This window comes from Neofelis nebulosa, chromosome 15 (genome assembly GCF_028018385.1).
Source record: "Neofelis nebulosa isolate mNeoNeb1 chromosome 15, mNeoNeb1.pri, whole genome shotgun sequence".
In the NCBI taxonomy this organism is placed as follows: Eukaryota; Metazoa; Chordata; class Mammalia; order Carnivora; family Felidae; genus Neofelis; species Neofelis nebulosa.
In genome coordinates this window covers 6,762,468-6,776,104 of record NC_080796.1, presented here as the reverse complement: position 1 = coordinate 6,776,104, position 13,637 = coordinate 6,762,468, and the positions used below count along the sequence as shown (strand labels likewise).

The window sequence follows — 13,637 nt, the reverse complement described above, 5'->3', positions numbered from 1 at the left end:
TGGTCAATCTTCCCCCCCAGTCCTCCACCCCTCTGCTCATCCCTCCCTCCAGTCTTCTGTCCCTCTGCTCATCCCCTCCCACCCTCCCCACCTCTGCTCGGTCCTCCCTCCAGTCCTCAGCCCCTCTGCTCGGTCCTCCCTCCAGTCCTCCACTTTCAAGACACGGAGGAGCTGGGCAGGTGGAGCAGGACACAGATTCACTGGGGTGAGCACGGGGCCCTTCCCTGCACTAACCCCGTCCACGGACATGTGGCTCTGGCTCCTGGTCTGCTCCTTGGAGGAGAGAAGGCATTACCATAAATCCAGCAGGGGGCCCCCAGGTGCAAATTCAAAGAGAAAACAAAAAAGTAACTTTGGCTAAAAGTGCAAAGGCACTTTTGGAAATTCGCCAAGTGTACCTGCCTCTAATAGGGAGTACCGCGTTCCTGTGTGCATCAGTACTGTGGGCCGATGCCTAGGTGATTTCTTTTATATATTTAATTTTTTTTAATGTTTATTTTTGAGAGAGAGACAGACAGACAGAGCATGAGCTGGGGAAGGGCAGGGAGAAAGGGAGATACAGAATCTGAAGCAGGTTCCAGGCTCCAAGCTGTCAGCACAGAGCCTGATTCGGGGCTCGAACCCAGGAACAGTGAGATCCTGACCTGAGCCCAAGTCGGAAGCTTAACCTACTGAGCCCCCAGGCGCCCCAATGCTTTAGCAATTTCTATTTATAGAGACCAACCAGAACAGGCTCCGGAGAGCCCTCACCACCCACTAAGTATTTTCTAAGCAACAATTTTGGGATTTTAGCTTTGTATGTCTATACTTAAAAGACAGAAATCCATAAAACTTTACCTTCAAAATTTAATCTCAGAAAAGACTATGTAAACTGCGATTTCATTTTTCTTCAAGCAGGAAGGGCTTTCAAGACTGAGCTGTTTAACTGTCTTGATTTTTCTTAGTTTCAGAAGATGCAGACTCCCAGCACTCCTGATCAGCGTGGAAAACTTAAATAAATGTGTAAACATGTAACAAACAAAAAACTTAAATGTTTCTATAAAGGGTTTAAGAAAATGTTGGAAGAAAACTTTTTCTTAATTAAAAAAAAATTTTTTTTAATGTTTATTTATTTTTGAGAGAGACAGAGTGAGAGCAGGGAAGGAACAGAGAGAGAGGGAGACATAGAATCTGAAGCAGGCTCCAGGCTCTGAGGTGTCAGCACAGAGCCCGACGTGGGGCTCAAACCCACAAACCGTCTGATCATGACCTGAGCTGAAGTCGGACGCTTAACCAACTGAGCCACCCAGGTACCCTGGAAGAAAACTTCTTTAAAACAAAAAAAATAATCAATTCCCAGGCAAGTGTATGGAAGAGACTTCCTGACATAAAACTCACCCCCTTGTTTCTTTCCTACTCTCTGGTATTACGACTCATTAGAAATTCCACAGTCAATTCAATCCTAGAAGTTATAATGCACATGCCACATTTAATATAGTTTGGGTAAACAGAAAAATCAAACACAGAAAAGGATAAAGCAGTTTTCAAAACAAGTTTCAAGGGATAAAATACGAACTTATGAGCAAGGAATTATTAGTTTTAATCATATGGAGAGAAAAGCAGACCATATTTCCTGAGGTTTAAGGGAAAAAAATGCACTTCAAAAGGGAACGTCATTAACGGCTGTCTGAAATTGTAAATCTATAACCTTTGAGGGCATAGGTGAATGAGACTGCTTTTCCCCCCAGATTACTCACAGTTAATGTAATTTGGCAACAATCTGAAGGTTACCAGAAGTCTCTAATCACTTACTCATAAGTTATCGTCAAGCATCCTTTTTTATAGCAGCTCAGTAACAAGCAGCGGTGACATGGAAATTCTTTTTGTCTGACAGCAGCGGCATAGGAAGAGAATTCAGACGAAGAACACATTTCATGTCCAGAGCTGACAAATGTGAAAAATTTGCCAAATTCTGAAAGCCACAATTTCTATTAATTAGACAAATGGAAACCTTTTCAATGATGCTGCCCAAATCTCAGGTTTTTCTAACAAAAGAACTGTTTGTCTTAAAGAAAAAATTTAACAGTTATTCATTTTTGAGACAGAGAGACACACAGAGCGTGAGCAACGGAGGGGCAGAGAGAGAGGGAGACACAGAATCCGAAGCAGGCTCCAGGCTCTGAGCTGTCAGCACAGAGCCAGATGCGGGGCTTGAACTCACGAACCACAAGACTGTGACCTGAGCCAAAGTCGGATGCTCAACCAACTGAGCCACCCAGGCGTCCCAAAAGAACTGTTTTTCTTCCAGAGCAATTTTATTTTTATTTATGACTTTTTCTTATTGGAAAAAGACTGTTCATATTAACTGAATAATTTATCTGGATTCAAGCTTTAAATGGTAGAAAAACAAGAATACTTATATGGAGTCCTATTCTCATGTGGTTTGAAAATAAAACATGAAGATACTGGAGGGGAAAGAACCACTTGAACCACTTGTTCAACACAGTTTTATTTAACATGCACCTCACGCCAAATATTGGTCCAGCAGTGAGGATATACCTAGAGATAACACCGTAGCTATTTTATTGACTCATTCATTCATCCAAATCCTTAAAACATGGATTTACCACCTAATGCCAAGGCTTTGACAAGATACTAGGGACACAAAACATTGTCTTGAGCCATGTTTCCCACTGCTGGAGACTGGAATGAATCCTGGGCTGCTGAATGTGAAGTGGAGGGATGTGAATCCTTCACTTACATGTAGAGCTTGAACTCAGACAGAGACGGGGGCATAGACACATACACATACTTCCTGACTCAGTCTGACAGATCTGAGACCTAACAGGGTCTAGAACAAACAACACATTAGTAGCAATGTGCACACCCAGATCTTGGTTTCAAAATACCACTCTCCACAAAAAGGAACCAAAGCACCCTAGGAAAGGCTGTGTCCGGGGCTGGTGCAAAGAAGTACATGAAGAACTTACAACATCTTGTTCCACCAAAAGTAAGAAATCCTTGAAGAATCATGGAAACATATCCAAAGGACAGAGGGGCAGTTTGTAGCTGGGGCCCCCACAGCCCAAAGCTGGAATAATTCAAGCATCAAAATAATTAATGACAGTAAGGAATATAATTCCTTGAATACAGTAAGAATCTATGAGTTTGAACTAATATAAATTTTAAAAAGGAAGAAAAGGAAGCTCTTTCTTAGAGCATAATACCAACTAATAAATATGGAAGTCTAGAAGGAGGGAGTGAAAGTCTGAGGAGGAAGAAGACACTAAGAACTTCAAACTATCTCTCCACAAATTACATATTAACTACAATAGGAAAACGGTAAGTTTACAGTGGAGAACTTGGTGGGTAAGTCAGTAATACTCGTACCGACATCGCCCGCCTACCAACGGGATATAGAAGGCACGATACCGTCCCGTGGCTTTCCCCCCAAAATGACGACGCTTCAATCTCATCATGAGAACACACTAGACAAACCCAAATCGAGGTCAATTCTGCAGAATAATTGACCTCTCCTCCTCAAAATATGTAAATTAAGGTCAAAAAAGTGAAGAAAGACTCCAGAACTGTTCCAGATTTGATTCAAGGAGACAGGAAACTGCCATGCAATGCGTGACCCTGGACTGGATGTCGTACTCGAGACAGAGGGCAAATCTGGATGTGGACCGCAGATGAGCAAACAGTATTATATCCGGGTTAGATTTCCAGATTTTGGTATGTGTGCTGTGTTTTATGACAGAATGTGTCCTTAGGAACTACGTATGGAAGGACACAGGGGTAAAGGGGCATGATGTTGGCAACTTATCCTCAAATGTTCAGAAAACGTTATGCACGTATAAATAAGTAAGCGGTGCTAAATAATTGGTAAATCTAGAAAATAAAATATAAATAAATAAATAAATAAATAAATACAAACCAAAAAAAAAGAAAGAGGAAACAAGATGGTAAATCTAGGTAAACGGTATGTGGCATTTCCTTGTACTAATTTTATGATTCTTCTTTAAGTTCAAAATTGTATCAAAATAAAAAGTTATAAACAAGACACTACAGTTAATCCACTCAAGAATGTGATCACTCAGTTAACACTTAGGACTTTACTAAACGTCAGTGGACAAAGATACATAGAACACAGATTCCTACTTTTGAGGACATCTCAGTCTTGAAAGGGTTGCTCAACCTTTCAGAAAAACAAATTATAACATGATCTTATTACCACTCTCTTTTCATGCAGTCAAAAGACCTCATAGGGAAAATGTATTGTGAAGGACATGAACATTTTCCCACTATACTAGAAGTTAAATAATAAACATTCCTAAAATAAATAAATCTCTCACCCAAGAAGCAGAATTTTTGCTTTAAAAATATTTGTTGTAACGTGATCTATATTATAATAACGTTACTAGAGATTCAGGGCGTATGGCTTTATTAACACTGTATATTATTCTTTTTAAGATTTTAAGTAAGCTCTATACCCGACGTGGGGCTCGAACTCACCACCCTGAGATCTAGAGCCGCACGCCCCTCTGAGCGAGCCACGCGTCCCACCAGACAAATATTACTCTTAAATGCCACGTTACTCATTCAGCGTGGCAGACGGACTTTGAAAGAACAGTAAGACGAAGCCCAGGAACAACAGACGGTGAGACAGAGAAACGTGTGTTAACCGGCATCGACTGGAGGCCAAGAGTGAGAACACGTCCAAAGACGGGAGCTGAAGAAGCGCACTCGAGCCGTGGGCCCACAGGGCTGACTCCTATTTCATAAGCAGGGGGGGCGGTGGAAGGACGGAGCACGGGGCCGCGGCAGCCCCACGAACAGGCAGACACGCACCGTGGACAGTCTCTGGCACGGGTCCCTGCTCCACACAGACAAGGACACCAGCTCTAGGAGGCAGCTGAGCCACCAGCCAGGAGGGCCAGGGATGGGATTCAAACCCAGGCTGACCTAATTGAGAAGCCACGCTCTCAAACACTACGTAATCTGCTCTTCCTGACACATGCACCTGAGGGTCTACGACGGGCACGTTTGTGACAGAGCCGAACGGTAAACAAAACAACCCACCCCCGAAGTTGCAGGATTTCGAGCCTAGAATACGTAAATGGCCGGAACGACAGACCGTCAGCAGGCTTCTCTACAGTGGAAGGTGTTACCAGCAATTGGGGTAACGATAAAATAGCCATCGTTGGCTTCCAAGTCGGTGGTGACAGGGTCCCTCGGGATTAAAATGCAAAGTCACCACAAAACACACAAGAACATAGACACAGAACCTTCCCAGCCACTCAGCTGTGACTTGACCAGCTGTACTAACATCTCTGAAGAAACGTGTTAATTCAGAAAACAGGACGTCAACAACGGGCCGAGAAAAAAGAGATGGGCTGTCCCACAGGGCAGGCCCATTGGCCCAGGGACAGCCACACTCTGGTGACCAATGTGGCCTTACTGCAGAAAAGGATGTAGCCAGGTTCCTTTAAATATCTGAAATTCAGGGGCGCCTGGGTGGCTCAGTCGGTTGAGCGTCCGACTTGGGCTCAGGTCGTGATCTCGCGGTCCGTGAGTTCGAGCCCTGCGTTGGGCTCTGTGCCGACAGCTCGGAGCCTGGAGCCTGCTTCGGATTCTGTGTCTCCCTCTCTCTCTGCCCCTCCCCCGCTCATGCTCTGTCTTTCTTTCTCTGTCAAAAATAAATAAACATTAAAAAAAATAAAAAATAAATAAATCAAAATAAATATCTGAAATTTAATCTTTATTTTTATCAAAACAGCCTATTTACAGTCTTAAAAGTAGCTCTACAAGGCACTGAATGGGGAGAAAAGTGGCCCGCGCCCCTCCTTTCTTCAGCTACACCTTCTCCGTCGCTGTTTGCAGATCACATGCTCATTACTGCTTTCTACATTTTTTTTAAGTAGGCTCCACACCCATCGTGGGGCTGGAGCCCACAACCCTGAGATCAAGAGTCGCACGCTCCCCCCACTGAGCCAGCCGGGCGCCCTGTGCTTTCTACGTTTTTCTATTTCAAGCATGAACTTTCAAGTTGCACGCGACGACGCGGACGCAGGCATCTGAGGCGTCCCGCCCTGCTCAGGACACTTACATCACACCCGTCCGCCGCACTAGCACTGAGTGCCTGGTTGTTAGGACTAAATAGCCCCTAACCATCATTCCCAGGGGGATCCCTTCCAGAATGGCCATCACATTCCTTTCCTGAAACCGTGTTTCCTTCTAATTTGCAGCCTCTTTTCTATGCATCTTCGCAACCCGAGGATGATTCAGTGAAAACACCTCCAGGTGGGACGTGTACACACTGGACGGTGAACAACTCCCAACCTTGTCGACTTAGAGTCTAGACATCAGTCCCCGCCCCCCACCCCAGCTGCCCTGGGCCCCCGCCTGCCCCGCAAAGGCCAGGCCAGGTTCCTGTAGCTACACCTGCTGTTCCCGCCATTCCCATTTGATTGCCCGCCTCCCCTTGGACTGACCCCTACGTTATGTCCCACCCTGTCCCAGCCTGTCCATGGAACTGATAATCTTTCAACACCCAAGAGCACCTGCTGTTCCCCAGGTACAGTGTCTGCTCTTATCTCTGAGGATTTTAACTACAGTTTCTTTGAAAGGGCTATTGCTCCTTTATTGTTTCCGTCCCTCTGACATGCTTTTCTTAATCCCGTCTGTTTTGGCTTCTTTCCTGGGAGAGACTCTCCTCCCCCTCCCTGTGTCCTCTGTGTGTGTTAAGGGTGAGACAGCAGAGACCAACAACGTCCATGCGGGGACGGCAGAACTTCCTGACGAGCGGATCTCCACTGGGGACCCTGCTCTCTCTCCAGCTGTTTCTGTCCCCTAGAGAGTTCTGCTGTGTGTCCGCCTGGTGGGTGGGGGTGGAGGGAGAGGGGTGGGAATGACCTGGCAGCCGGCTGTGGGCCGAGTACTTTAACTCAGCGTGCTTGCTCTGACCCGATTCTGTTAGAGCAAGTCAGACCCTGGTACTCAAACTCATTCTGAGAAAAAGCAAGTCCTTAGGACAGTCGGCAAGGCCCCACGTCATCGCCACTGCCTGTCATGTGTCCCCTCGGTATGCCTGACCTCCTATCTCACTCTCCTCCGGACGACTCACCTCCTCACTACTTCAGCCTCCCTTCCATCTCAGGGCCTTTGTGATGCCTGTTGCTCCGCCTGGGACAGCGCGCCCTGCCGTCCCCACAGCTGCCTGCCCCTTCCTGGTCCTCGAAGGACCCTTGTCTTGAACTACAGCCCTTCTCCCCCAGCACTCACGACTTCCTATTATCACTTCACTGCATTACTGTTTATTGTCCGACTCCTCGCACAGGAACAGAGATGTTCTGGTCTGTTTAGATCACTAATCCACACCCAGCACCTGTAACAGCATTCACCCCTGTCCTTAACTGTGTCCGCAACTGAAGGTTCTAGAAAACACACCTCCAGTCCTCTGCTAGCGTGGGGAACGGCAGTCACCTGGCCGCAGGAGCAGAGACAGGAGCCCAGGAACCCTACCCCTGCTCATCCGATTTTCAAATACTTCTGTTCTCGGCTCCCACAGCACGTCTGCGCTTCACGTCTGTGCCTTCCCAGGCTCTGCTCTTCAACTGCTTGCTTCTTACCTGCTTCCACCCTGTTCCGTCTTCTCTGCTCTGCTGAGTCGTCCAGCGCTGGTCCCTCCATGGCCCAGGCCTCCAAAGCCCTGCTCGAGTTTCTTCTACGGTTGTCACCTCTCCGCCCCGTTACAGTCAACTCCCTGAGATCTCAGTCCAGGCAGAAAACAGAGCACGTGGCCAGTCTACCACATTCACCTGTGTTGCTAAATATCTGATTCCCACAACTATCTCATTTTTCACACTCCCTTGCTCACCAAGAAAAGCCCTGATGATGACGGCTTCTCCGCTCACCGCTCCCATGTTGGCTACTTCGAAGGCTAATCCACCACAGACCCCCATCCACAGGCAGTGACTGTACATACACGGGTCTGTGACCTTGATAAAGTCTCCGCAGGAGAGATACCTGCTCTTAGGAGGCTGAAGCACCAGCAGACTGAAAGTCACACTGAGATAATGTAATCTTAGAAGTCTCTTGGGAGACCACCAGCGAACCTTTTGTTTCCATACATTTATCCATCATGTGGAGTATTTTCATATTTTTTTTTTTTAACGCTTTTATTTTTTATTTTTGAGACAGAGGGAGACAGAGCATGAACGGGGGAGGGTCAGAGAGAGAGGGAGACACAGAATCTGAAACAGGCTCCAGGCTCTGAGCTGTCAGCACAGAGCCCGACGTGGGGCTCAAACTCACGGACCGCGAGATCGTGACCTGAGCCGAAGTCGGCCGCTTAACTGACTGAGCCACCCAGGCGCCCCAATATTTTCATATTTTAAATTTCAGCAAAATATGGCTGGATTAACAAAAAAGGGGAAGCCCGAAAAAGGTCTAGAAGATAAATATAAATATATAGAGAGGCAAGTAGGTGGGCAAGTGGATGGGTGGGCCGTAGAGATAGAGAATTCCTAACAGACATACAACGTACCCTTTGTCGGGTACCAACATGCTGGAGGCCTACGTAGGCCCTCCATACCTACGACAGTGTTAACCCTCACACCAACTCTGTAATCTGCTCTCCTAGTTTAAAATTTTTTTTTTTTTTTTTAATGTTTATTTATTTTTGAGACAGAGAGAGACAGAGCATGAACGGGGGAGGGTCAGAGAGAGGGAGACACAGAATCTGAAACAGGCTCCGGGCTCTGAGCTGTCAGCACAGAGCCCGACGCGGGACTCGAACTCACAGACCGTGAGATCATGACCTGAGCCGAAGTCGGCCGCTTAACCGACTGAGCCACCCAGGCGCCCCTCTCCTAGTTTATACGTAAGACCAAGATTCGGAGATCATACGTCACTAGCGTAAGGGCACAGGGCCAGCTGAGATAAAGCCAGAACTGTCCACTTCCAAATTCCGTGATTTTTATCCTATACATACTGCTTTTAAGTGTTCATTAAAACAGTTTAAAATGCAAAATGAATACATTCTGACCTGCCTTTCATAGGATGTTAAGTGCTGATAACATTTTGAATGCTTCCCAAAGTACTGTTATTATTTTTTTTTTTACAAGACCTATACAATAAACATTAAAACCTACTGTCCATCCAATTCAACGTCCTGTTCCCAAATGGCAAGCGGCATCAACAGATACCCTGTGGTAGGAAACAGCTGCTTTCCATGACACCAACTTCAGAAACTCAGAGGCAGGTCCCTGATACAGTCCTGCTTTTCTCGAAGACCCTACCATGAGCCGGTCGCGCATGGTTCTGTGTCTAGCAGCAAGCTCACGTCCGTCAGCCCCACGACAAAGGCCAGCTACGTCCGTCTAGAAAAGCCACCACCTCCGGGGGCTGGAATTCCAGGCACATCACCGCCGCCTTCTCATGGGAAATGCAAGCCAGCAGTGCCTTTGGGTTCAGAAAAAAGTAAATTAAACACAGCAAGCAGCCATACCTGGATTAGTGATGAATGACAGCAACCCAGCCGGGAATTATCAGTTTCATCTGGGCCGGAAGGAATCTCAGTGGAGGAGTTCCTGGCTGCAGCTCTGCTATTTGCCGAGAATTTTGAAAATTAAACACTGATGCACTCGCAGTGGAATGTGCCCGTGCAGATCACAGGAGCGCAGGCAGCTGCAGCCGGACATCTACACGCCATCGAGTGAAAGGCTACGCGTCTGAATACGGTTTTCAACTTTTCCATTTGAACCCAATAAAAAATAAATGACAGCAATGGCGCTCAAAATATTCACACCCTGCAGCTGCCCAGCTAAATAATTCAGTATCTTTCTGAACAGAAAGTCTTTTCCCCCAGGACACATTTTTCAAAATATTAAATGTTCTGCTAGCTCAGCCCTCCTGCAGCCAGCTGCATTCTGTTTTGGCAACTGGGGAACGATGGTCTCCCTGTCCCATAATTGGAGAAAAATTCTAGTCCCATTAGGTAGGAAGCATTCAAATCACACATGCTTATAGCTTATAAATTCTGCAATTCTTAATATTATGCAAAATCTGAATGAATCAAAATATCTTAAAAGTAAGGAGAAAAGCATGTTTCGAAACTTTAAAAGGAAGCGTTTCACACTGCAAAAGCAAGCTAGTCAACTCTTTGTGTCATGAGGCATGAAAAGCACTTAGCAACCTAGGAAGATGAACTGCAAAACTCTGAATGCCTGGAGTGACGAGGACTTGGCCCCTGACCGAAGGGCATGTGACCTGCGTTTCTCTGCTGGCGCCCACTAACCATTTCCATGTGCTGATCTCGTAAAGGTTAAGACTCATTACTGGCTAAAACATGCGGCTTTCCAAGTAGTTCGGCGTGTTGTGACTTCTATCTATAATGAAGATAATGCAGTTTTTCCTTTGGTTAGAAAACTGAAGAATGTCTTTCGAACGGTAATGAGCTGCTTCAACCCAGCATTTCCAACAGGTCTTACGTCGCCCCCACCGTGTGGACCTCACGGTTCCGCTTCCTTTCCCTGCTTTCCACAGACGGGCGTGAGTGAGAAGGGCCCAGGAGCGTTGGCACGGCAGAATGGAACACGGAAACCCGGATGGGAAGGTCACCCACAAGGGACTCTTGAGCTGGCACTCACGCTCTGACTCAGGAAGGGTGCGTGACAAGCAAGAATTTGCTGTTTTCAGGTTCTCCGTGTGGCTCTGCAGGCTCCCTGGTGAAGGGGTTTGCCTTTGCAAAGCGACTCCCACAGGCACCCCCAGGGCCCTCCGAGGGGCCCCCAAGTCCCCCGGACCAATCTGAAAATGGCTGAGACTGAACCGCCTCGGTCCCCAGGACACAGATTTGCTACTGATCTGGAGAAGCCACTCTCCCGCTCCCCAAAATCCTGTCCGGTGAAGGCAGTTCCGCATCCGTATCCGTATTTACCCGCTAATGCTCAGGCTTCAAAGCACAGCCTTCTGGGTAGGCGAAGTATGAGCTGAATACAAAGAAAAGAGGAATGGGCAGGGCAGGGCAGGAAAAACAGTGAATCGGAAAACTTTGGTTGGACAACAGGACCCTCCTTGGTGAACTGAAGCCCCCATTTCATCACCAGAACTCAGGCTAGACTGGCCATGTCCGCACGGCGCCAAGGGACCAGGTTCGGGGACCAGGTTCAGGCTCCGCAGGGACGGCCTCTGGGACCCCAGCCCCCGGGGCCTCAGTCAGGGAAATAGGGGCCCGAGAAGCACACGGTCACGGCCTCGCCCCTGCAGGGTGTACGTATCTGCAGATTTTCACCTCCAGGGAAAGTTTTCTGTTTCGAGGCACAAATATTGTTGGACGACTAAGACTCTTTTCCGAACAGCCACAGATCATGGCCCGCCACCAACTTTATTATTAAAACGCAGAAAACACATTAATCATCAAGACCAGATGAAGGACTCTACTTTTTCTGCCAAATGGCTAACTGTAGATGGAGTTTTAAGGCCAAAATTCCCCTCTCCTCAGGCCCCGTTCATTTTACAGCACTGCACACTGTTTGTATACGGACACATGTAGGACACGCACACACACATACACATATACATATATGTGTGTGTGTTTCTCAAGGGCAAGGACCTTCAGTGCCGTGTTCACTATCACATCCCAGAGCTAGCACGTGCCACACTCGGTTAATTTGACTTTGTTAAGCGTGAATCTCGCACTCTGTTAACTAAGCCAGGATTGATCACCAGTATTTTCTAAAAAGGGGGGTCGGGGGGATTTGTGTTTATTAATCTGGTCTGACTACTCGCCAGCAGAATTAGGATCCTTGAAAATGGCCATTTTATTTTTGAGGTCAGAATTATCCACGCAGAGATGAAAGGAGCATTGTCCTTCTCTAGACTCTTGACGCACGGTAAGCTGTGTGAAGGCTGTGTTAGTTGGGGATCTCCTTCTCCTGAAGGAGTCCAACTTTTCCACGCTATCATTACGATTCATGTGAATGACAATTTTAGCCCAGAAGATAACTTTGGGTCTTTGGCCAACTAGAAAAGAATATACTAGAAGTCTACGTTACTGTTTTCTTATAGTTGACATGCTTGCCTTCAAAGGCTTAATTAGAAACCCAAAATGCTGTCAATCTGAATTTTTTTTCTAATGAATTTATAAGTGATTCCAAATACACTGTTCTTCCACTGCACCATTAGTTTCTAAAACAACGAATGCTTTGTTTCCGAGTTGGAAAAGATACCATTAAAATGAGAGGCATCTATTTTGTTTTAACTTGAGCTGGCCACCTGTTAGGAATATTTGAAATGGGGAAAATAACACAGAACGCATGTTGTATCCCTAAAACCAGTAAAATTTTTAAAAGCAAATCTGTTGCATCAGGTATTGAAGCACACATGGGAACGTAACAGTCAATGTGCTACCAGGGAACCCTGAAGTTCCTTCTACGACTCTATGGTGCAGATGTCCCGGCCCTCTGAGCGCAGAGAACAGAGTGGCGGGCACCGTCTGGGTCCAGAGAGGTCCTCTGACGCCTGAGGGGCAGATGGAAAGGGGCCCAACAGTCAGCGGGGAAGGGAGAGCCCCTGGAGCCCTTGGAAACGCTGGGAAAGAAGGGTGGAAACCCTCCCTTAAAAGACGCATCTTCACAGCATCTCCTGTGCAAGTCCAGGGTCCTCCCGCCCCGAAGGCACCAAAGAGACGCCAGGAGCCATGAGGCAGAGACACAGGCCCACAGAAGGAGGACCAGGGCTCGGCCCGGCGGCCACCGGACAAGGGAAGGGGAGAAAACAGAAGAGCAGGAAAGCAGGAGGCCGGAGGCGACGAACACGGAGGGAGCGCCTGAGGGAGGGGTCTGCTGACCTGCAAAGCCCACATCTCTCTCCCGTGCCCACCACCTCGGTGTCACCACCAGTGTGGGAGACCCTCTTGTACACATCGCGGCTCCACCCGCAGGGCACAGCTCTTACTCTCTCTGTAACTCTTACTGGCTGGCAGAAGGCAACACTTCCCCCAAAATAGGCTCAAGAAACAACAGAAAATTACAGAAGTATCACTCGGGTGATCACAAAAATTATTCAAACTGGGGCGCCTGGGTAGCTCAGTCGGTTGTGTATATGACTCTGGATTTCCGCTCAGGTCATGATCCCAGGCTCGTGGCATCGAGCCCCATGTCGGGCTCTGCACGGAGCGTGGTGCCTGCTTGGGATTCTCTCTCCCTCTGCCCCTCCCCCACTCACTCTCTTTCTCTCTCTGTAAAATTAAAAAAAAAAAAAAAAACAGAATTTCTCAAACCTATTTGGAGTTAATGACATTTTATTCTGTATGAGCAACATTCTACAATGTGGATCCGGAACAAAATAATTAGCCAAAAAACAAGTTAATAAACTAAAAACTTTAATTTTATTTTTAATTGAATCCAATTGTTTCAAAATCACTATCATCAATACAAATCCCACTGTAACTGTTCCATTCTACTTCCTTGCCACATGGCGCAGTGCCACATACTTTATTTTTTGCATTCTAAAAACTCAATGTCTTACTTAGAAACAGCTTTGAAACTTGGCTCATGGCCCGTTTGTAATTGACACTTCAGCTTAAATACCTTTCCAGCAAACTTACACTAACTTCAAAATACTCTGGGATCAACCATTAAAATGTTTTTGTT

General features: G+C 46.8%; 1 protein-coding gene across 6 annotated transcripts in view; it reads right to left on the bottom strand.

The window, feature by feature from the left end:
- DISP1 (dispatched RND transporter family member 1) overlaps nt 1–13,637 on the bottom strand; it is a 192,051-nt gene that overhangs the window by 117,770 nt on the left and 60,644 nt on the right. The window contains exon 3 of one of the 6 annotated variants that reach the window (XM_058701245.1): nt 4,141–4,177. The exons of the other annotated variants lie outside the window; for them this stretch is intronic. The gene's annotated coding sequence lies outside the window, so the exon portion shown is untranslated. The remainder of the gene's footprint in view (nt 1–4,140; nt 4,178–13,637) is intronic. 6 annotated transcript variants of the gene reach the window in all.